Here is a 26,062-nt window from a genome sequence, read left to right as displayed (position 1 = left end):
CTGTTTCCTTTTGTCCTTATATCAGTTTAAGAATAAAAGTTCCAGCGGGGCACGGTGGCTCACGCCTGTAATCCCAGCACTTTGGGAGGCAGAGGCAGAGGCAGGTGGATCACAAGGTCAGGAGATCGAGATCATCCTAACTAACACAGTGAAATCCCGTCTCTACTAAAAATACAAAAAAAAAAAAATTAGCCGGGTGTGGGGTATATACACCTGTAGTCCCAGCTACTTGGGAGGCTGAGGCAGGAGAATCGCTTGAACCCAGAAGGCAGAGGTTGCAGTGAGCCGAGATCCTGCCACTGCACTCCAGCCTGGGTGACAGAGCAAGACTCTGTCTCAAAAAAAAAAAAAAGAATCAAAGTTCCAGGAGTGACCACTGGGTTGGCTGAGCTTAGGTCAAGTGCCCATCTACTGTCTGCACTGGGCAGGCAGAAGAGGGGTGACTTGCCTTCAGCTTCCAAGTGGGAGATGGTGAAAGAACTTGACCTTCCCACTAACATTATATATATAGTGGGCGAGAAAAAGTTTCACACTAGGAAATTACAGTGGGATTGCTATGTCGGGGAAAGGGAAACTGATGCTTAGATAAGTTGAAAGAAAATAGCCACGATAAACATTTTAACCTAATTTTACCCACCTGGAGTTTATTATATATAGTGCCTAGTGGGTGCTAATTATTCTTCAGATGAATGTAATTTTGATCATTTTTTATTTAAAAAATTTGTTTTTTATAGATCTATTATTGCTGGTTAGTCTTATATTGATTTGTTACCATTGTTAACATGTACTTCTAGGAAATTTATTCCACTAAATAGTTTACCTGTTTTTAATTCAATATAATATGATTTTGAATATTACTTCATAATCAGATTTTTATTTTTAAAGGGAGACTCTACCTTCATGGCTTTTTGCTGAGAAAAAAAAAACATGTTTCTTTGGTAATCCTACTTGCTTATTCTTTCGGACATATCTGATGCTGGGAGCTCTTTAATTGCCCCAGGCTTCCTAATGTGATCCACAGAAGGCAGTTTAAGGTTTGTTCTGCTTCCTCCTCCACAGGTGTGCACACCTGCACAGAACACCTGGGATCCTGTGAGTGAAACCTACACTTTATCACTAATACAGAAGCGTTTGCCCCATGGGCCCTATTACGGAATATCTAGTTTACCACATGCCTTTTCCTCTGGTGCCAGAAAGACTGCAGCTGAGTCCACATCCCTCCAGTGGCCATAAAGATTCTCTTATCTTCCAGGATGCCGGGGAACAATTACCTTTGTCTGTCCCTTTCCCAGGCTTAGTCATTATCTTGCGAGTTCTCAGACATCTACAACAGTATTGCAGCCTGGATTTTAACACCTGCTTGTTTTGTATCTACAGAGGCATAATAAGTCTTAAGCTTTCCCTCAGCTTTTAGACTATTTGAGTGGTTTAATTTGTAATATGCCTCTTATAGGCAAGAGAACGTTGGATACTGGTTTTCTTTTCTAACTTTGTTTAAAGTCTGTTTTTAGTAGAATTCAGCAGGCACGTTAAACAATATGATGAAGCAAGGGGTGTATCTTTTAACACCCTGAAAGTTGGTCATTATTATTCTAGTTATTTGCTTTTATTAATTTAGTTTTTTTCTGTTTTTAGAGACAGGATCTCACTCTGTCACCCAAGCTGGAGTGCAGTGGCACGATCATAGCTCACTGTAACTTTGAACTCCTGGGCTCAAGCAATCCTCTTACCTCGGCCTCTGAGTAGCTGGGACTGCAGGCACACACCACCACACCCAGCTAATTAAAGAAAAAACATTGTAGATATCAGGTCTTACTGTGTTGCCTACGCTGGTCATGAACTCCTGGCCTCAAGCAATCCTCTTGTCTTGGCCTCCCAAAGTGCTGGGATTACAGGTATGAGCCACTGTACCCAACTGTTTTTCTAAAAAAGTGTAGCTTCTATGGTGAGTTTTCAACTCTATTTGCTTTTGAATTAGGTGAGAAAATAATTTTATGTAATCTATTTTCCTCGCTATAATTTTATGTAATCTATTTTCCTCTCTATAATTTTATGTAATCTATCTTGTTTTGTTAGACTATTTTTTAGAGCCACTTCAGATTTGCAGCAAAATTGAGTGGAACATACAGAGACACCCCATGCTCCCTGCCCTGACACATGCGTCACTTCACCCATTATCGCCAACGCCCACAGAGCGGTGCCTATGTTACAATTCAAGAACCTACATTGACCCAAAATCTGCAGTTTACATTAGGGTTCCTTTTGGTGTTGTACATTCTGTGGTTTGAAAAATATTTAATGACACGTATCCACCATTATCGTGTCATACAGAGTAGTTTACTTGCCCTAGAAATCCTCTGCACTTCACCTGTTCATCCCTCCCTCCTTCCTAACCCCTGGCAACCACTGATCTTTGATCACTGTCTTCATAGTTTCACCTTTTCCAGAATGTCATGTAGTTGGAATCACAGTATGTAGCCTTTTCAGATTGGCTTCTTTCACTTACTGATAGCGCATCTCTCTCTCTCTCTCCCTTTTTTTTTTTTTTTTTTTTTTTTTTTTTGACATGGAGTCTCACTCTGGCACCAGGCTGGAGTATAGCGGCACAATCTCAGCTCATTGCAACTTCCACCTCCTGGGTTCAAGCGATTCTCGTGCCTCAGCCTCCCACGTAGCTGGGATTACAGGCACGTGCCACCACACCCAGCTAATTTTTGTATTTTTGTAGAGACGGGGTTTCACCATGTTGGCCAAGATGGTCTCAATCTCCTGATCTTGTGATCCACCTGCCGCGGCTTCCCAAAGTACTGGGATTACGGGCGTGAGCCACCGCGCCCCGGCCTGATGGCTCATCTCTCTTTAGCATTGAATAATGTCCCATTGTCTGGATGTGCCACCATTTATTCACTCAGCTGCTGAACAACTTGGTTGCTTTGCTTCTGATTTCTGGCAACTACAAATAAAGCTGTGGTAAACATCTGTGTGCAGGTTTTTGTGTGGACTTAACTTTTCAGTTCCTTTGGGTAAACACCACAGAGCGTGACTGCTGGATCTTATGACAAGAGTATGTTTAGTTTTGTAAGAAACTGCCAAACTGTCTTCCAAACTCATTGTACCATTTTGCATTCCCACTAGAAATGAAGGAGAGAGTTCCTGCTGTTCCACATCCTCATCACGGAATTTAGTGTTGTCAGTTCTAGATTTTGGCCATTCTAATCAATACGTAGTGGTACTTCATTGCTGTGTGATTTGCATTTCCCTGATGACATACGATGTGGAACATCTTTTCCTATACTTATTTACCATCAATGTCTTCTTTTCAGGTGCTTGTTAAGGTCATTGGCCCATTTTTTTTTTGGTCATTGGCCCTTTGTTTTCTTTTTCTCGCTCTTACATAGAAAAAAAAAAAGAAAGAGAGTCTCGCTCTTGCACCCAGGCTAGAGTGCAGTGGTGCATCTTAGCTCACTGCAACCTCCGTCTCCTGGGTTTAAGGCATTCTCCTGCCTCAACCTCCGGAGTGGCTGGGATTACAGGTGCACACCGACACACCCGACTAATTTTTGTATTTTTTGGTAGAGATGGGGTTTCACCATGTTAGCCAGGCTGGTCTCGAACTCCTGACCAAAAGTGATTCGCCCACCTCAGCCTCTCAAAGGGCTGGAATTACAGATATGAGTCACCACACCCAGCCAGGTTCTTTTTTTTTTTTTTTTCTTATTGTTGAGTTTTAAGAGTTCTTTGTATATTTTAGGTAACAATCCTTTATCAGATATGTTTTTTGCAAATATTTTCTCCCAGTCCATGGCTTGCCTTTTCATTCTATTCACAGTGTCCTTTGCACAGTAACATACGATATGGAACATCTTTTCCTATACTTATTTACCATCAATGTCTTCTTTTCAGGTGCTTGTTAAGGTCATTGGCCCATTTTTTTTTTTTTTTTGTCATTGGCCGTTTTTTAATTTTAATAAAGTCCAGTTTATCAATTCTTTCTTTCGTGAATTGTGCTTTTGATGTTGTATGTGAAAAGTAATCACCAAGTCCAGGGTCATCTAGATTTTTTCCTATTATCTTCTAGGAGTTTTATAGTTTTATGTTTTACTCTTAGGTCTGTGGCCCATTTTAGGTTAATTTTTGTGAAGAGTGTAAGATCTGTGTCTAGATTCATTTTTTTCTGCATGTGGATGTCAGGTTTCCAGCACCATTTGCTGAAAGACCATCTTTGTACCATTGTCTTGCTTTTGCTCCTTTGTCAAAGGACAGTTGACTATATTTATAAGGGTCCACTTTTGGGCTCTCTATTCATTCTATTGGTCTACTTTTCTAGTCTTTCAGCAATACCACACTGTCTTGATTACTGTAGCTTTATAAGAAGTATTAAGTCAGAAAGAGGTTCATTGATTTTATTAATCTTTTCAAAAAAACAGATTTTAATATCCTGTTTTTAATTTCATTGATTTCTCCTCTAATTTTTACAATCTATTTCCTTCTACTTTTCATTTATTTATTTAATAGACAGAGTCTATCACCTAGGCTGGAGTACAGTGATGCAATCATATCTCACTGTAACCTCAAACTCTTAGGTTCAAGTGATTCTTCTGCTTCAGCCTCCTAGGTAGCTGGACTAAAGGCACACACCATCACGCCTGGCTAATTTTTAAATTTATTTGTAGAGATGAAGTCTCACTATATTGCCCACCCTGGTCTTGAACTCCTAGCCTCAAGCAATCCTCCCACTTCAGCCTCTCAAAGTGCTGGGCTTACAGGTGTGAGACACTGTGACCAGCCACTTCTACTTAGTTTAGATTTAATTTGTTCTTGTTTTTCTAGTTTCCTAAGGTGGAAGCTTAGATTATTGATTTTTAGATATTTCTTCTTTTCATATATATGGATTCAATGCTATAAATTTCCCTCTAAGCATTGCTTTTACTGCATCCCACAAATTTGGTAAGCTGTGTTTTTCATATAATTTTTTTGAGACAGAGTTTCGCTCTTTTTGCCCAGGCTGGAGTGCAAATGGCATGATCTCAGCTCACTGCAACCTCTGCCTCCCAGGTTCAAGTGATTCTCCTGCCTCATCCTCTGGAGTAGCTGGGATTACAGGCATGGGCCACCACACCCAGCTAATTTTTTGTATTTTTAGTAGAGATGGAGTTTCTCCATGTTGGTCAACTGGTCTCAAACTCCTGACTTCAGGTGATCCACCTGCCTCGGCCTCCCAAAGTGCTGGGATTACAGGTGTGAGCCACTGTGCCCAGCCAATTTTTTTTTTTCTTTTTTAGAAATGGGCTATCACTCTGATGCCCAGGCTGGAATGCAGTAGTATAATCATAGCTTATTGTAACCTCAAACTCCTGGGCTCAAGTGATCCTCCCACCTCAGCCTCCCGAGTAGCTAGGACTACAGGAGTCCACCACCATGCCTGGCTTTTCTTTTCATTTAGTTTAAAATATTTTAATTTTCTCTTGAAAGGAATAAATAAATAAAAGTGTATTATTCAATCTCCAAGTATACTGGGATTTTCCAACCACTTTTCCATTATAGATATTTAGTTTAATTTCACTGTGGTTTGAGAGCAGACATTACATTATTTTCATTCTTTTAAATTTTGTTAAGGTATATTTTATGGCCCAAAATGTGCTCTATCTGGATAAATGTTTTATTTGACTTTGAGAAGAATACATAACCTGCTATTGTTTAATAAAGTCATATAGATGTCAATTACATCCATAGATGCCCTACTGATTGATGGTGGTGTTGAGTTCAACTATGCCCTACTGCTTTTCTGTCCACTGGATCTGTCCATTCCTGAGAGAGGGGTGTTGAAGTCTCCAGTTATAATAGTGGATTCATTTATTTATCCTTCCAGTTCTGTCAGTTTTTGCTTCACATATTTTGACACTCCATTGTTAGGTGCATACATCGGGTTAGTGATTGTTATGTCTTCTTGGAGAATTGACTCCTTTATCATTATGTAATGTCCCTCTTCTCAATCACTGTCCTTGCTCTGAAGTCTGTTCTGTCTGACATAAGCATAGCTCCTTCTGCTTTCTTTTTATTAGTGTTAGCAAGGTCTATCTTCCTCTATCCATTTATGTGTCTTTATATTTAAAGTGGGTTCCTTGCATACAACATATAGTTGGGTCTTGTTTTTTGAGCCACTCTGACAATCTCTTTCTTTTAGCTGGTGAATCCAGACCATTGACATTCAAAGTGATTATTAATACAATTGGATTAATATCTATTTTTTTTACTGTTTTCTATTTGTTGTCCTTGTTCTTTGTTCTTATTTTTATCTTCCACTCTTTTTTTTATTTTGCCTTTTGTCATTACAGTTGAGCATTTTATATAAATTGATTTTTTTCATTTCTTAGCATATCAGTTATACTTCTTTTTTTCTAACCTTTTTAAATGATTGCCCTAGAGTTTGCAATATACATTTACAACTAATCTGAGTCACTTTTGAATAAGTGCTTTTTTTTTTACTTCTGGTTACCACTTCACAACTAGTGAGTACCTTATAATAACAGAATAATCCTAATTTCTCTCTCACGTCTTGTATCATTGCTGTCATTTGTTTCACTTATACGTAAACATACACAAATACATATATATATGTGCAATATGTAATCAAGAACATTATTGCTATTATTATTTTGAACAAACTGAACAAAAGAGCCCAACCCCTGGCTCTTTGAGGAGCCAGAGGAGACAAGAGGTTTTGGTTTTAATGAAATCTAACAAGAGCAAGGAGAAAATTATCCAAGAACAGGACACAGGCCTTGATGCCATTTCCTCCATCATAAGTTGCCAAAAACAAATGGGGCAGGAAATTGAGAATGAATTGGATGGACAAAATGAGATAATTAACAACTTTGCCAATTTGCTGGAGAACACGGATGAAAAACTTTGCACTGAAACCAGGCATTTGCACATTGTGGACAGAAAGTCAGCCTCTTGTTGGATAATAATGGTGGTTTTGTCGCTGCTCATGGCTATTGTAGCCATTGCAGTCTGGCCAACCAACTGATGGCCGTAAAGGGGCCACCAGGCATGACACCTGCTAATGGTAGATAAAAGCCCAGCACCTTTTTGGTACACAAAATCTGTCCAATAAATTCCCCCAAAGCTCTGAAAAAAAAATGTTATCTGTTAGAACAATTAAAAATAAGAAAAATAAAAGTTTTTTTTTTTTTAATTTTACCTTCCCTTACTTGGATGGTCTTTTTTTCTTTTTACCTGAGTTTCTGACCTATATACTCTTCCTTTTTTCTAAAGAAATTCTTTTACTATTTCTTGCAAGGCAGGTCTGCTGGCAACAAATTCCCCCAATTTTTGTTTATCTGAGAAGACCTTTATTTCTCTTCCACTTTTAAAGGATGATTTCACAGTGTACAGAATTCTAGGTTGGTGGTATTTTTTTCTCTTAACACGTTAAATATTTTACTCCACTCTCTTCTTGCTTGCCTACTGTCTGAGGAGAAGTTGGATGTAATTCTTTTCTTTTCTATAACATTCTTTTTTCACCTCTGGTTTCTATAGAGAATTTTTCTTTATCTTTAATTTTCTGTAGTTTAAGTATGATATATCTAGGTGTAGGGTTTTGTTTTTTTAAAACATGTATTCTTATTGATGTTCTCTGAGCTTTCTGGATCTGTGATTTGGTGCCTGACACTGGTTTGGGGAAATTCTCAGTCATTATTCTTTCAAATATTTCTTTTGTATTCTCTTTCTTCTACTTCTGGTGTTCTCATTACACACTTACACCTTTTGTAGTTGTCCTACAGTTCCTGGATACTCTTTTCTGTTGTTGTTGTTGTTGTTTTGTTTTGTTTTGTTTTGTTTTGTTTTTTTCAGACTTTTTTTCTCTTTGTTTTTCAGTTTGGGAGGTTTCTCTTGAGATATCCTCAAACACAGAGATTTTTTCCTCAGCCATGTTTAGTATACTAAGTACATCAAAGACATTTTTCATTTCTATTGCAGTGTTTTTGATCTCTAACATTTCTTTTCTTTTCTTTTCTTTTTCTTTTTCTTTCTTTTTTTTTTTTGAGATGGAGTCTCTCTCTGTCACCCAGGCTGGAGGGCAATGGCTCAATCTCGGCTCACTGCAACCTCCACCTCCCAGGTTCAAGCGATTCTCCTGCCTCAACCTCCTGAGTAGCTGGGATTACAGGCTTGTGCCACCATGTGCAGCTAATTTTTGTATTTTTAGTAGAGACAGAGTTTCACCATGTTGGTCAGGCTGGTCTTGAACTCCTGACCTCATGATCCACCCACCTTGGCCTCCCAAACTGCTGGGATTATAGGCGTGAGTCACCACGCCCGTCACTCTAGGGTATTTCAAGATGGCTCCTTTTCCTCTCCCCTTGATGGAAGCATGAGAGTCTCTTTTTCCAAAATCCACTGTAAAAACCTATTAGAGCCCCTGGAGGTAAAACTACAGAAGTGTGGGAGCCTCCCAGTGACGTTTTTATCTGGCAGATTTGTCCACACCAAGCCTCCAGAAATTTATCAATTACACTTCAGGTTTTCTCACTCCAGCACTGATTCCCATGAAGGTTTCTGCTCCAGTAAGTTGTGATTATCTGCATTCACCTATCTTTCTAATTTGGGGTTTGCTCTATGACCTCCCATCTCTTATGGATCTAAGAAGAGCTGTTGATTTTTCAGTTTACTCAGCTTTTTACTTTTTAAGATGGAGTGGTGGCTTTTTTGGTTTTTTTTTGAGATGAGGGTCTTGCTCTGTTGCCCAGGCTGGAGTGCAGTGGTATCATCATGGTTCACTGCAGCCTTAACTGCCTAGGCTCAAGTGATCCTCCAACCTCAGCCTCCCAAGTAGCTAGAACTACAGGCATGTGACACCACGACTGGGTAATTTTTGTATATTTGGTGAAGATGGGGTTTTGCTGTGTTGCTCCAGGTGGTCTTGAACTCCTGGGCTCAAGTAATCCTTTTGCCTCAGCCTCCCAAACTGCTGGGATTACAGCCATGAGCTACGGTGCTCAGCCAGGAGTGATAACTTCTAGGCTCCTTATATGCCAGAATGGAAACTAATGTTCCTAATCCATTTTTTTTCCCTGAAAATGTAGCAATTTAAAAGTCATTTCTGCCTTTACTTTCAATGCTAAAAAAAAATTAAATAAAATAAAGAATAAAAACTTTAAAAAGTTTAACCTACCTTTGAAAAAGAGGGGCAGCAGATTCTATAAGTTAGACCTCTGCACATAAAGTGAAAACAAGGAGCTTAAGTTCCAAGTCTGTGGTTCATGTGTGACTTTGAGCAAGTGACTTGACCTATTGAGACTCAATTGCTTTATTTATTTATTTATTTATTTATTTAAGAGATGAGGTCTCATTATGTCGCCCAGGCTGGATTGCAGTGGTGTGATTCATTGACTGCTACCTCAAATTCCTGATCTCAAGCAATCTTCCCGACTCAACCTCCTGAGTAGCTGGGACTACAGATGCATGACACCTGGTTGATTTTTTTTTAAATTTTTATTTTCTGTGGAGACGAGGACTCCCTAGGTTTCCTCCCTAGGTTTCTTGAACTCCTGGACTCAGCCTCCCAAAATGCTGGTATTACAGGCATGAGCCACTGCATTCCGCCTCAATTGATTTTATAAGGTTTTCTTTATTATATTAGAAAAGGAATGTGGAAACCCTGTGAGATCTACAAAATGTGGTACAATTATAAGGTATTCTTACCTTTTTTCAAGCCAGTAACTATTTTTTACTTCAAGTTATCTGTGGCCCTTTAAATCATTTAGCATTTGCACAGTTGTCCCTCAGCATCCATGGGAAATTGGTTCGAGGACTCCCCACAGACACCAAAATTACAGATGTTCAAGTTCTTATATAAAACGGCATAGTATTTGCACATAACCTACTCACCTCCTTTCATATACTTTAAATCATCTATAAATTCCATGAAAATGGAATTTTCTATGAAAATAGTTGTTATACTCGTTTTGTTTTGTTTTGAGACATAGTCTCCCTCTGTAGCCCAGGCTGGAGTGCAGTGGCATGATCTCACTGCAACCTCCGCCTCCCGTGTTCAAGCAATTCGTATGCTTTAGCCTCCAGAGTAGCTGAAATTACCAGCGTGGGCCACCACACCCGGCCAATTCTTCTAATTTTAGTGGAGACGGGTTTCGCCCTGTTGGCCAGGCTAGTTTCAGACTCTTGACCTCAAGGGATCTGCCCACCACAGCCTCCCAAAGTGCTGGGATTACAGGTGTGAGCCACTGCACCCAGCCAGTTTTTTTATGTATATTATTTTTTAATATTGTTCTGTTGTTTTTAATTTTTCCAAATAACTCCAATCAGTGATTGGTTTAATTCACAAATGCAGAACTCACAAATACAGAGGGCCAACTCGTATGTATGTATGTATGTATTTTGAAACTGAGTCTTACTCTGTCACCCAGGCTGGAGTATAGTGGCACAATCTCAGCACACTGCAACCTCCACCTCTTGGATTCAAGCAATTATCCTGACTCAGCTTCCCAAGTAGCTGGGACTATAGGCATGCGCCTCCACGCTCAGCTAATTTTTGTATTTTTAGTAGAGACAGGGTTTACCATATTGATCAGGCTGGTCTTGAACTCCTGACCTCAGGTGATCCACCTGCCTTGGCTTACCAAACTACTGGGATTACAGGCATGAGCCACTGCACCCGGCCCAAAAGGCCAACTCTTATTTATTATTCTGATAGTATATGCCAGCTGATTTACCAGCTGTTTTTTTTTTTTTCTTTTTCTGTTTTTGTTTTGTTTTATTTTTTGAGACACAGTTTCATTCTGTCACCCAGGCTGGAGTGCAATCTTGGCTCACTGCAACCTCCACCTCCCGGGTTCAAGCGATTCTCCTACCTTAAACTTCTGACGGATTACAGGCACATGCACCAAAACCAGCTAATTTTTATATTTTTAGTAGAGACTGGGTTTCGCCATGTTGGCCAGGCTGGTCTCAAATTCCTGATCTTAGGTGATCCGGGAAGATCATTTCAGCCTCTCAAAGTGCTGGGATTACAGGCATGAGTCACCAAGCCTGGCCCCCGCTGATTTTATATCAGTGTTTTACTCTTGGTTTTTTATGGCTTTCTCAGAAATATCTTTTTAAATTTTTTAGCTATGGGGGCAATGCAAAAGTGATTTTTAACTCATCAGTCTATAATATCCTCTGTCCTTTGTGCAACTGTAATAGGCAGCTTGGGAATTTATGGCCCCCACCCTGAACCTCACAACATCTCTTTATCTCCATTTAAAATATTCCAGTACGTTGTTACTACATTACATGATCCTGCACACTGACTATAACCAACTGGACTAAAGGTGGACATCCGAGCCAAATTCAGCCAATCAAATTCTTCCAAGATTTTAGAATTTGGACTTAAAGAGAGTTGAGGCAGTCTTCTCAATGATTGGAACTGAAATATGGAACTCAGGATCTGTGGGGCAGCCATATTTTCCCATCATGTTCCCCCAAGAGCAGAGAAAGTTTGTTTGCTGGAGAAAATTAAGAGATAAGGACCTGAGAGGCAAACAGAGAGTCTTAACTTTTATTTCTTGCCATCCTTCCATTTTATGAGCCATTTATAAATTCCTTTTTTTCTTTAACTCCCCTTTTATTCCTTGGGTGACTTGATTTCTGATCTTTGCAACAGAAGACCCTACCAACAATAGAGCACAGAAGATCTACTCTTTGACTTTGACATTTTTTTTTTGTTTTTTTTTTTGAGTGTTTTTGAGACAGCATTTCACTCTGTTGCTCAGACTGGAAGACAGTGGTACAATCATGGCTCACTGCAGCCTCTACCTCCAAGGCTCAAGAGATCCTAATACCTCAGCCTCCTGAGAATTTGGGACTATAGGTGTGTGCCACCACCCCCAGCTAATTTTTGATTTTTTGTAGAGATGTGGTTTCACCATGTTGCCCAGGCTGTTCTTCAATTCCTGGGCTCAAGCACTCCTCCCAGCTCAGCCTCCCAAAGTGCTGGGATTATGCCCAGCCTACATTTGGCTTTAATGTTAACGGAATTAACGTAGATTTCTAAATATTTCCTCTTTGTAGTGCCCTTAAGTGAATTAAATGTTTAATAACCATTTAGGAGTTTTTCTTACCTTTGTCTTCACCTTGAGTGTAACAATGCTTTCTTTTCATGCAAAATATAGTTTATTCATTTAAGCACAAAAAAATGCCTAATTCTTATAACAAATTTCTATAATATAAAAATATATCAAGCTGAGTGTGGTGACATGAGGCAGTAGTTCCAGGTACTCAGGAGGCTGGGGTGGGAGGATCACTTGACCCCAAGAGTTCGAGTCTAGCCTGGGCAACATAGCAAGACCTCATTTCTAATTTTCAAAATGAAAATCTTTCATTCCTTCCTCTCTGGTTCCCCTTCACCTTCCATCATGATTGGAGGCTTCTGAGGCCTTCATCAGAAGCAGATTCTGGTCTATGCCTCTCATATAGCCTGCAGAACCAGGAAGACTACATTTCCCAGCACTCCCTTGCATAAACCACCTCTCCCACTTTCTCAGGCTTGTTCTCTCTTCCTCTGCACTGGTGGAAATGAAGGTTCCAAGATGGCAGATGCATAGGAAGGGAGAAGCCCTGATCCCTGAATTTGCCTCTTAGAAAAAAGCTGCTCTGGTGAACTTTCAGACCAGGAACATCAGCATGAATAAGAAATAAATCTTTCTTGCATTAAGCCATTGAGAGTTCTGGGTTTATTTGTTAGCCCAGCAGAGTTTATTCTATCCCCATACCATGCTGTGGCCTTCCTTACTCTTCACTGGCATGGAGAATCACATCCACCTAGGGAAGAACACCATGTGAGATACACATAAAGGTGTATGAGTGACTGCCAAATAAGGAAGATTCCCACTGTACTGTATATAAGACACTACAGGAAGGGTACCTTCACACTTGGAAACGTACTCACCGAGAAATCAACCAATAAAGCCCACACTTAGTAGAAATAAAAAATATATAATAAAAATTAAAATATAGAAAGTTAGAAATCAAGTACTTCTCCATGTTTTCACCCTCTAGAGTAATACTGAAGCTCATAGTTTGCTATGTGTTCATACATAATGCTGATGATTATGCAATCATGCACATTTAAAATGTGTGGTTGTGGTTTCTTTTACAAAAATAGCATATTATATATTGCTATGCAACTTTTTTCCACTTAAAAACCATAACATAAACATTGTTGGGGAGAATTGGGAAGATATTGGTCAAAGCATATAAAATTCCAGTTAGGGGGAATAAATTGAACAGATCTATTGTACAACATGGTGACTATACTTAATAATAATGTACTGTAGCCAGGTGCAGTGGTTCACACCTGTAATCCCAGCACTTTGAGAGGTTGAGGGAGGATAGTCTGAAGCCAGGAGTTCAAGACCACCCTGGTCAATATGGCGAAACCCCGTCTCTACTAAAAATACAAAAATTAGCCAGGCATGATGGCAGGCACCTGTAATCCCAGCTACTTGGCAGGCTGAGACATCAGAATTGTTTGAACTTGGGAGGTGGAGGTTACAGTGAGCCAAGATCCTATCACTGCACTCCAGCCTGGGTGACAGAGTGAAACTCAGTCTCAATAAATAAATAAATACATTAGTTAATTAATTAATTAAGCATACTGTATATAGTCAGTCCTCTGGATCCTCAGGTTTTCCATCCATGATTCTGCCAACCTCAGATCAAAAATATTTGGGAAAAAATACTTAAAAACAATACAAACTTTAAAAGACCGTATAGGCCGGGCATGGTGGCTCATGCTTGTAATCCCAGCACTTTGGGAGGCCGAGACAGGTGAATCACCTGAGGTCAGGAGTTTGAGACCAGCCTGACCAACATGGTGAAACCTCATCTCTATAAAAAAAATTACTAAATAAATAAATAATTTTTTCAAAGGCAGTGTAATAACAGTGATTTCTATAACACTTATATCAGGTATCATAAGTAATCTAGAGATGATTTAAAGTATAGACATCCTCCTCATATAAGTGGGGGATTGATTCCAAGACCCCCTGTAGATACAGAAATCTGAGGATGCTGAAGTCCCTATATAAAATGTCATAGCATTTGCATATAACCTATGCCCATCCTCCCTATCCTGTAAATCACCTCCCAATTACTTATAATACCTGATACAATGCAAATGCTATATAATTATACTTTATTGCTTTTTTATTTGTATTATTTTTATTGTTGTATTGCTCCCCCCACCACCTCCCAGTATTTTCAATTTCTGGTTGGTTGAATCCACAGATGCAGAACCCACTGATACAAAAGGCCCACTATATATTAGAAGATGTGCATAGGTTATATGCAAATACTATGCTTTTTTTTTATAAGGTGCTTGAACATTCCCCAAATTTTGGAATTCACAGGGGGTCCCAGAACCAATTTTTCTTGGATATGGAAGGATAATTGTACTTAAGAATTGCTAAAAGGGTAGTTTATTTAAATTCTCACTGCATACAAAAAAAATACGTGAAATAATGAATATGTTAATTAGCTTGATTTGGCCATCTCACAATGCACACATATATCTAAACACCATGCTGTGCACAATAAGTATATGCAACTTTTATTGTCAATTAAAAATAATATTTTTTTTTCTTGAGACAGGGTCTTGCTCTGTCACCCAGGCTAGAGTGCAGTCATGACTCATTGCAGCCTCTTTCTCCCAGGCTCAAGCAATCCTCCCATCTCAGCCTACAGAGTAGCTGGGACTACAGACATGCACCACTACACCTGGCTTTTTAAAATTTTCTTTTAGAGACAGGGTCTTACTATATTGCCCAGGGTGGTCATGAACTCCTGAGATCAAGAGATCCTCTCACCTCAGCCTCCCAAAGTGCTGGGATTACAGATGTGAGCTACGGTGCCCAGCCTAATTTATTTCAAAACCAAAATATCCCCAAAACATAGTGCTAGTCATTCCTTATCTTCATGGGTCATTTTCGTTCTTTCTCTCTGGCTGGTGGACCATGTCACTCAGGCTCCCCTCCAAATGCTTCGCACTGGGTTCAGCCAGTCAGAGGTCACTGCAGAGGTCTCTGCAGCAAAAGATCAGAGAATAAAAGGAAAAAATCAGGGTATTCCTTCCTTGTTTTCTACTTGCATCAGCTCTGTCTTTTGCAGTAGCTGTATCCATCTTTGGCTATAGCTCCACTGGGTGGTCTTGCCTCCCCTGTTCCAAATTTCACTGGGCTCCTATTATACTATGCCCTCTCCTTTGACCTGAGGCCCTAAAAGAGGAATCACTTTCCACCATTGCCAATCTCTAGGCACTTCACCATCCCTTGTTTGCTTGTCACCACCCAACCCCTGTAAGTAAATCTTCCTTAAAAATATCTTCATTTGCAGCCTGGGCAACATAGCAAGATTCCATCTCTACAAAAAGTTCAAAAAATTAGCCAGGCATGGTAGTGCACACCTGTAGTCCAGGTGCTCAGGAGGCTGGGGCAATAGGATTGCTTAAGCTCAGGAGTTGGGAAGTCGCAGTGAGCTATGATCACACCACTGCACTTAGGCCTGGGTGACAGAGTAAGACCCTGTCTCTTTCTCTCTCTTTCTCTCTCTGTTTCTCTGTCTCTCTCTATATATATTTATATGTATATATATGTGTGTGTGTATATGTATATATTTTTTATTTGTATGTTCATTTAAACCATTTGGGGGTGAATTCTGTTCCGCGCCAGCACCCTCTCATATAGACATTTTTCCAAAGTGATACATGTGACTGTCACTCATTTTAGGGACAGGTGCGATTCACTAATTCATTCCTTTGTTGACAGACATTTATCATATTTTCAACTGAATTATGTGTTACAAACAATGGTGCAGTGAACATCCTTGTGTGTGAATATGGATATGTGTATAGGCTTATGAGTATTTCTGTAGGGAAGATCCCCCAAATTGAAATTGCTTGAACAAAAGGCATACATATTTTGAATTTGGTACACATTTTATTTCCCTACTGGGTAGAGATTAAACAATTTCCTCTCGCTGGAACATACTTAACAACCAAAGAACAACAAACAATCTATAGCCGTGATAAATAAAAAAGTAAGGCTTTAGTCAAATATGCATGTTTAGACCATTAATCCAAAAGAAATCATGGATATTTTTAAACCTAAAATTAAGTATGTCTTTATAAAGAGTTTCTGAATCCTACAGCTATTCAGACAACATAATCCTTCAATCAGCTTTATTTCAAGGAAAGAGAACAATTTCCAACTGTTTGAACTAATCTGACCAGAAAAAGTTCCAGTAGTTCCCAAGTGTATTAGATTAAGCACATGATTACAAATACAATTCAGAGAACATTCTGATGCTAAATTTTAGTGTGTGTTCACATAATATATAACTTCTATTTGGGATGCAGACACTAAGATGTTTGCTATCACATTCTAGGTTTACGTTATAAGGTTTAATATCTCAAAAGCACGAATACGTTCCAAAGAGGCAAGACATATCTTCAGTGAGCATCGTATGTAATAATAAGTTGTTGTTGTTGTTGTTTTGAGCTGGAGTTTCACTCTTGTTGCCCAGGCTGGAGTGCAATGGCACGATCTCCGCTCACACAACCTCTGCCTCCCAGGTTCAAGCGATTCTCCTGCCTCAGCCCCCCAGGTAGCTGGGATTACAGACATTCGCCAACCTTTTCTGGCTAATTTTGTATTTTTAGTAGAGACGGGGTTTCTCCATGTTGGTCAGGCTGGTCTTGAACTCCCGACCTCAGGTGATCCACCCACCTTGGCCTCCCAAAGTGCTGGGATTACACACGTGAGCCACCGCACCCAGCAATAATAACTTTTAAATAATCTAACTTTCCATCAGTAGGGGAATGGTTAAACTTTGGTATATCCTACAATGTATCAAGTTTTAAAATGTGCTTTACTGATTATTAGAGAGGTTGAGCACCTTTCATATGTTGGGGAGAGGGTTGCTCTTTCATATCCTCATATGTAAATTGTCTATTCATATCCTTTGCACATGTTTCTATTGATTTGTCTTTTTTTCTTATCCACATATAGAAGGTTTACTGTGGTATAGACACAAGATTTGTTATTTGTTTGTTTTGAGACATGGTCTCACTGTGTCACCCAGGCTGGAGAGCAGTGGCACAATCACGGCTCACTGCAGCTCTGCCTCCCAGGCTCAAGCGATCCTCCCATCTCAGCCTCCTGAGTAACTGAGACTGTGGGCATGGTGGTTAATTTTTCTATCATTTATAAAGACGGGGTTTCATCATGTTGCCCAGGCTGGTCTCAAACTCCTAGGCTCAAGTGATCCGCCTGCCTTGGCCTCTGAAAGTGCTAGAATTACAGGCGTGAATCACAGCACCTGGCCTGAACACAACTTTTTATTATTTTTATTTATTTATTTATTTTTTTTGAGACAGTTTTGCTCTTGTTGCCCAGGCTGGAGTGCAGTGGCATGGTCTCGGCTCGCCGCAACCTCTGCCTTCTGGTTTCAAGCAATTCTCCTGCCTCAGCCTCCCGAGTAGCTGGAATTACAGGCACCCGCCGCCACACCCAGCTACTTTTTGTATTTTTAGTAGAGACGCCCGCCTTGGCCTCCCAAAGTGCTGGGATTATAGGCATAAGCCACTGCGCCCGGTCCAAATTTTTTGTTATGTATATAGAAGTAAACGTGATCCACCGTTTACTTCTATTGAGTTGCTTGTCTTAATTTTTTTTAATGGTGTTGTATAGTTCCAACAGCATGTAATCAAATTATCAATCTATCCATATGGCTTTTTGCTTTTCTGCATCTTCTAATAATCATAGACTCTTCTAGGTTTTTAATTCCACTTCTATTAATATTTGCAAATGGTAAGAAGTAGAAGTGTAGCATCTTCCTCCAAATGGAAGGCCAGTTATCCTAATGTCTTTCCCAGAAGTCTCAGTGAATGTCTCATCTTTCGTTGACTCTGGCCATGCCCATTTGTAAACTAGTCACTCCAAACAGGGTAACTGGATATACTCAGGTCAAGGTAGCCACTGGAGCTGCAGATGGGGTCGGTCCCTTCAACACACTTCAATAAGGCTAAATGAATGAAGAGTAATATTCAAAATAAATTTTGTGAAACTATCCTTGAAGAAAGTACAATAAATGCCAGCAGCAACAACAACAACAAAAACAGATATCTACTGCATAACCTCATGAATTATCCCATTCCTTATTTCCATTAACACATTTGTCTATTTCTAAATCAATATCACATCATTTAAATTACCAGAAGTCAGTGATATACTTTATGGCATCTTGTCATACAAGATCGCAAGGAAGCTAACAAAGACAACTACAGTTCTGCCAAAAGGACACAAGAGGCAATTTTGGCCAAGATGGACAACTTGAGTTCATTAAGGATAATAATTACAATGGAATGAAACCCTTCAAAGACATTTGAATCCATGTGTTCATAATGGTTTAAAAACCAACAGCTATAGCAGCTCCCCCTTCTCTACGGTTTCACTTTTCGTGGTTTCAGTTACATTTGGTCAACCACAGTCTGAAAATATTAAATGGATGATTCCAGAAATAAACAATTCAAAAGTTTTAAATTGCATGCCATTCTGAGTAGCGTGATGAAATCTCGTGCCATCCTGCTCCCTCCCACACAGGATGTGAATCCTCCCTTTGTCGAGCTGAACTACACTGTAGGCACTCCCTGTCCATTAGTCACCTAGTAACCTTCTTGGTTATCAGATTGGCTGTGATGATATCGCAGTGCTTGTGTTCAAGTCACCCTATTTTACTTCCTAATGGCCAGAAAGTGCAAGAATTGTGATGCCAGCAATTCATATATGCCAAAGAGAAGCTGTAAAGTGTTCCCGTTAAGTGAAAAGGTAAAGTTTCTCAACTTAATAAGACAGAAAAGAAATCATACGCTGAGATTGCTGAGACCTGTGGTTAAGAACGACTCTATCTGTGAAACTGTGAAGAAGGAAAAAGAAATTTGTGCTAGTTTTGCTGTTGCATCTCAAACTACAAAAGTTAAGGCCAAAATACGTAAGTGCTTAGTTGAGGTAGAAAAGGCATCACGTTTATGGGTGGGTAAATGAACATTTCTGTTCATTCACTAGGAAAGGCAGGAAAAATGTTGGCTCTGTCCCTTTATTTACCAGGTTTTTTTGTTGTTTTTGTGTGTGTGTGTGTTTTTTCTGAGACAGAGTCTTGTTTTGTTGCCCAAGCTGGAGTGTAATGGTGTGGTCTCAGCTCACTGCAACTTCCGCCTCCCGGGTTCAAGCAATTCTGACTCAGCCTCCCTAGTAGCTGGGATTACAGGCACACACCACCAGGCCCAGCTAATTTTTGTATTTTTAGTAGAAACAAGGTTTCACCATATTGGCCAGGCTGGTCTCGAACTCCTGACCTCATGATCCACCCGTCTTGGCTTTCCAAAGTGCTGGGATTACAGGCATGAGCCACCACGCCTGGCCGAATTATTACTTTTAAAGCATGGGTGAGAAGGGGCTGCACAGGGCTGGTTCTTCAATGTGCCTCTCTGAGCCCTGAGCCTGCTGTCCCTGGTGTCATGCAAGGTTGGCTGAACATTGTGGAATGATATGGGTGAGCTGTTGTGGTTCAGTGGGCCACTATACCCCCAGAGGCAGGTCTGTGGTGAACTTGAGCTCACCAAAAGGATTGTGACTGCCTTAGAACTGAGCTTCAAGCTGCTCCTGGAGATACTTGCAAGATTATGGCTGTGTTGCCTGAAAACATGAACCTGAGTCCAGTATCTTCAAATCTCTTTGGAGATGATGGTATGGGCAAGAGTTATTGAATATATGTGTATGTGTGTGTGTATATATATGTGTGTGTGTGTGTGTGTGTATATGTCTGTATATATGTGTGTGTATATATACACACACACACATATATATATAAAATATATACACACATATATATAAAATATATACACACATATATAAAATATACACACACATATATATATATATATATATATTTTTTTTTTTTTAGACAGAGTCTCACTCTGTTGCCCAGGCTAGAGTGCAGTGGCGTGATCCCAGCTCACTGCAACCTCCACCTCATGGGTTCAAGCAATTCTCCTGCCTCAGTCTCCCGAGTAGCTGGGACTACAGGCCATGCCATAGTATTTTATAATTCTTATTTCGAAGAAGTTTTTGTTCAATTAAAAAGCAGCTGTAGGCCAGGAGCAGTGGCTCATGCCTGTAATCCTAGCATTTTGGGAAGCCAAGGAGGGTGGATCATCTGAGGTCAGGAGTTCGAGACCAGTCTGGCCAACATGGCAAAACCCCGTCTCTACTAAAAATACAAAAATCAGCTGTGCACGGTTGCAGGTGCCTGTAATCCCAGCTACTCAGGAGGCTGAGGCAGAAGAATCTCTTGAGTCTGGGAGGCAGAGGTTGCGGTGAGCAGAGATCACACCACTGCACTCCAGCCTGGACAACAGATTGAGACTCCATCTCAAAAAAAAAAAAAGCAGCTGTAGAAAGGAAAAACATTGTATGGTTCCACTTATGTCAGGTACCTTGACCAGACAACTTTATAGAGACAGAAAGTAGAATAGAGGTTACCAGGGGATAGGGGAGAAGAGAATAGGAACTTAGTGTTTAATGGGTACAAGGTTTGTTTGGGATGATATTTTTTAAAATTCTGGAAATGGATAGTGGTAATGGTTGCACAACAATGAGAAATTGCTTAAAAATTATTAAATAATAAAATAATAAATTTATGTTATGTTTACCACAATTTTTTAAAATACAAAAAAATCCATAAAGGAAAAGGCACTCACTATACCATTTAACAAACTAATTGAAGGAAAATGCAAACATTCCTTGAAAAGATTAACCAAATTAAAAGAGATTAAGATGGCCTAGAATTATCCTTAAAAGGTGCCAGCCTTCATAAAGAGGCATGGGAGCAGCAGATCTGAGGCTGCTGCTGAAAACCCGAACGGGTCTAATTCTATATTCTATGGTAAAGCAGCTATTCTAGAAAAAGAACTCAAAGAAGAGAAATCTGGAAAAATTGATCGCTGGCATTAACAGAAGGTTAAAAACACAACATAAACCAAAATCCATGCAGTCACTTGGGCTTTTTCATCTGACAGAGGATTCTTCAATATGATTCTTCACCCAAGGTTCCACCTCCATTGGACAATGAATCTTTTCACCCCTCTCCACTCAGAGTCTCCCAGTTGCTCCCAGGCTTCAGTCTTTGACATAGTAGGATTCTCCAGAGAAACAGAACCAATAGGATATAGATGTATATAGAGAGAGAGAAAGGTTTAATTTAAGGAATTGGCTGGCATGATTGTGCTGGCAGCCAAGTGTGAAATTTCTAGAGCAGGCTGGCAGGCCAGAAACTCAGGGAAGGATTGATGTTGCAGTTTTTTGGGTGTCAGGTTTTTTGTTTGTTTGTTTTGAGACAGAGTCTCACTCTGTTGCCCTGGCTGGAGTGCAGTGGTGCGATCTCAGCTCACTGCAACCTCCATCTCTTTGCCTCTTCCCATCTCAGTCTCCAGAGTAGCTGGGACACAGCCATGTGCCACCACATCCAGCTAACTTTTTGTATTTTTGGTAGAGATGAGGTTTCTCCATGATGTCCAGGCTGGTCTTGAACTCCTCAGCTTAAGCGATCCACCTGCCTCAGCCTCCCAAAGTGCTGGGATTACAGGTATGAGCCATCCCGCCCAGCTGATGTTGCAGTTTTGAGTTCTTCATATAATCTGGATACTAATTCTTGTGGGTTATATTTGTTACCAATATCTTTTTCTGTTGTTCTTTTTCTTTTGAGATGGAGTTTTGCTCTTGTTGCAATGGTGCAATCTTGGTTCACCGCAACCTCCGCCTCCCAGGTTCAAGCAATTCTCCTGCCTCAGCCTCCCGAGTAGCTGGGATTACAAGCATGCCACACCATGCCCAGCTAATTTTGTATTTTAAGTAGAGATAGGGTTTCTCCATGTTGGTGAGGTTGGTCTCGAACTTCTGACCTCAGGTGATCTGCCCACCTTGGCCTCCCAAAGTGCTGGGATTACAGGCATGAGCCACTGAGCTGGCCCCAATAACTTCTTTCAGATTGTAACTTCACTCTTTTTATGATGCCTTTTTTTGACAGAGTCTCACTCTGTCCCCTAGGCTGGAATGCAGTGGCGTGATCTTGGCTCACTGCAACCTCTGCTTCCCTGGTTCAAGTGATTCTCCTGCCTCAGCCTTCTGAGTAGCTGGAACTACAGGCACCCACTACCATGCCTGGCTAATTTTTTTGTATTTTTAGTAGAGACGGGGTTTCACTGTGTTAGCCAGCATGGTCTCCATCTCCTAACCTCATGATCCGCCCACCTTGGCATCCTAAAATGCTGGGATTGCATGCCTTTTAATAAGCAGACATTTTCTCATCTTAATATAACTGAAATTATCAATGTTTTCCTTTATGATTTGAGTATAGGGCTTCCTTCTTTTCTTTCTTTTTTTTTTTTCTGTGTACATCCTTGAATAAGGGTATAGGGCTTCCTTTTGCCCTACACAAGATCATAAAAAGATTATCCATTTTTTTCTAAAAATTGTTTTTCATTTTGAATCCTTCTATGAAATTTGTTTTTGGTATATGAAGTGAGCTAGGGATCTCATTGTATATAACAAATCCTCCCAGAACTACTAATAGACTAATGCATTTTTTCCTACATATATGGAATGTTGATTTTATATAAATCAAGTTTTCATATATGGGTGGGTCTATTTCTGAGTTCCCTATTCTGTTCCAAAGGTTTAATTATCTATCCTTGCACTCATATCACACTGTTTTAATAACAATAACTTCATTTTTTGTTTTTTTGAGACAGGGTCTCACTCTGTCACCCAGGCTGGAGTACAGTGGTACCATCTCGGCTCACTGCAACCTATGCCTCCCAGGTTCAAGTGATTCTTCTGCCTCAGCCTCCTGAGTAGCTGGGACCACAGGCGCACACCACCACGTCCGGCTAATTTTTGTATTTTTAGTAGAGATGGGTTTTCATCATGTTGGTCAAGCTGGTCTCTCATTCTGTTGCCCAGGCTAGAGTGCAGTGGCCAATCATGGATCACTGTAGCCTTGAATTCCCAGGCTCAAGCGATCCTCTCACCTCAGCCTCCCAAGTAGCTGGGACCACAGGTGTGTGCCAACATACTTGGATTTTTTTATTATTATTATTTTTTTTTTGAGAGAGAGAAGGGTTTCCTATGTTGCCCCAGCTGGTCTCAAAGTGCTGACTTCAAGTGATGTCCCCACCTCAACCTCCCAAAGTCCTGGGATTACAGACTTGAGCCACCATGTTCAGCCAATAACTTCATAGTAAAGGTTGATTTCAGCCAGGCATGGTGACTCACGCCTGTAACCCCAGCACTCTGGGGTGCCCACATGGGTGGATTACTGGAGGTCAGGAGTTGGAGACCAGCCTGGCCAACATGGCGAAACCCCGTCTCTACTAAAAATACAAAAATTAGCCACGAGTGCTGGCATATACCTGTAGTCCCAGCTACTTGGAGGCTGAGGCAGGAGACTTGTGTGAGCCTAGGAGGCAGACTCTTTTTTGACTTATCACTCAGGCATGGCAAAAGGGTGAATTTGAGGATAATGGATTGAACAAAGAGATAAGTCAAAGAAGCAGTCTGTGGAGGTCATAATATCACCATATTCTGATTAAAAGTACTGGAGATGATAGCTTAACATGAAAGCCAAATGCTAATATTGAACCACAAAGTTACGTGAACTGAATTAGCCATCCAGGCCCAGCAGCACTGAGTGGGGCACATCTCATCACGTGGGTAGCATCCTGCCCTGCAAGAAGCAGAACTCGTGCTTTCTTGGGATGACTGGCTCCCACAGAACAAAGAGAAGGAAACTAAGCCAATCAGGCTCCGTGTATTGTTCTAGAATGTACCAGTCAGATTAAATTACGCTCTCCAAAAACACAGGAGATAAACAAAATCAAGTTCTCCTCTTGCCACTGTAACAAGCATAGATGCTTAGAAAACACATTTATCCTCAATAGTTCTTGAGGTCAGAAGTCCAAAATCCATTTCATTAGGGGTAAAGTCAAGGTGTCAGAGGGACTGGTTCCTTCTGAAGTCTCTGAGGCGAGAATGTTTTCTTTACTTTTTCAATTTCTGGCAGCCACCCGTATTTCGTGACTTGTGGCGTCTTCCTCCATCTACAAAGCTCATCACTCCGACCTGTTTCTGCCATCACATCACCTTATTTTACTAACTCTTCTTCTGTCTTTCTAATGAAGACCATTGGGATTATATTGGACATTCAAGATAACTTCCCCATCTTAAGATCCTCAACTTAATCACATCTGCAAAGTTCCTTTTTCCATCTAACATACTCACAGATTCTGAGAATGAGGATGTGAACACACTTGGGGGCCATTATTCAGCCTATCACAGAAGGTAATATCAAGGTTGGAAAAGAATCACTCCTGGGTGGGCTCGCTGGCTCACCCCTATAATGCCAGCACTTTGGTAGGCCAAGATGGGCGGATCATTTGAAGCCAGGAGTTTGAGACCAGCCTAGGTGACATAGCAAGGCCTTGTCGCTACTGAAAATTTAAAAATCAGTGGGGCATGGTTGAGCACCCCTGTAGCCCCAGCTACTTGGGAGGCTAAGGCAAGACGATCCCTTGAGCTCAGGCGATAGAAGTTGTACTGAGCCACATTTACACTGCTGCACTCTAGCCTGGGCAACAGAGCAAGACCCTGTCTCCAAACAAAAAAGAATCATTTCCCACTAATAGTCCCTTGATGTTTGCTCTCTTAAGACATTGGTTTAACCATTTAGCCTACGCCAGCCAGAGGTGTGGCTGACATCCTCTGGACAGTTTCTTGGCAGCCTGTGAGGATGCCCCAAGTTTGTGACGTTACCCTTCCGTCTCATACCACCCAACTTTGTACTTTTCCAGGAACCCTGGTAGGCAGTGGTGATTTTGCTCACATGCAGTTCCGAAATAGTTCACTATAATGTATTAATAGTTCAGGGGCCAGGTGTGGTGGCACACACCTGTGATCCCAACAATTTGGGAGGCTAAGGTAGGTGGATTGCTTGAGCCCAGGAGTTCGAGAACAGCCAGGGTAACATGGTAAAATCCCATCTCTACCAAAAAAAGACAAAAAAAAAAAAAATTAGCCAGGTGTGGTGGCACATGCCTGTAGTCCCAGCTACTTGTGAGGCTGAGGTGGGAGGATCACTTGAGCCCGGGAGGTTAAGGCTGCAGTGAGCCATGATCAGGCCATTGCACTCCAGCCTGGGTGACAGAGTAAGACCCTGTCTCAAAAAAAAAAAAACAAAACTTCATTGCTATTCTGTATCCAAGGCTGAACTCCATTCATTTTTCTATTACTAATTTTTATTCTGTGTACTCATATTGTCCACATATCAGAGGATCAACGAGATTAAATGACAAAAGCATACTACTCCAATAACATGCACAAAAAAACTTCTATAAAAAAATTCCAGTAATACTGAAAAAAAAGCACATTTAACATAAATCTCCTCCCTTTATCAAGTCTCTAGGGAGAAATTAATGTCCAAGAAACGAACTTCATCTCCTTATAAGTCAAAATCATGAGACATTAAAGGTAAAAGAAAGTGAAGTTTAAAATAAAATTATCTTGTGTGTGTGGGTTAAAGTTCAAAGAAGTCCAAAATGTATCTTCCCCAATTTCTTATTATGCTTTGTCTCTACTGGAGGGGATTTCAATCTGGGGGTAGAGTTAGGGACCTTTTGCCAAGTGCAGCTTTATGCTGTATTTCATTGGAATGGGGGCATTTCCTTCAGGGCCTCCAAGTCAAAAAATAATGATAATATTGTTACCAGTAGAGGGTCTTGACTGCAAGTTGTCCAAGTTCTTGGCGTTTTGAACAAATAATTAGACAAAATGCCCAGCAAAGCAAAGAAAGAATGAAGCAACGAAAGAACAAAAGCAGGGATTTATTGAAAATGAAAGTACACAGCACAGTGTGGGAGCAGCCTGAACAATGGCTCAAAAACCCGGATACA

This window comes from Aotus nancymaae, unplaced genomic scaffold, assembly GCF_030222135.1.
Source record: "Aotus nancymaae isolate 86718 unplaced genomic scaffold, 86718_ANA_hifiasm-v0.15.2.pri h1tg000016l, whole genome shotgun sequence".
NCBI classification, from domain to species: domain Eukaryota; kingdom Metazoa; phylum Chordata; class Mammalia; order Primates; family Aotidae; genus Aotus; species Aotus nancymaae.
The sequence above is the reverse complement of the archived record's forward strand: the minus strand, read 5'-3'. Positions refer to the sequence as shown.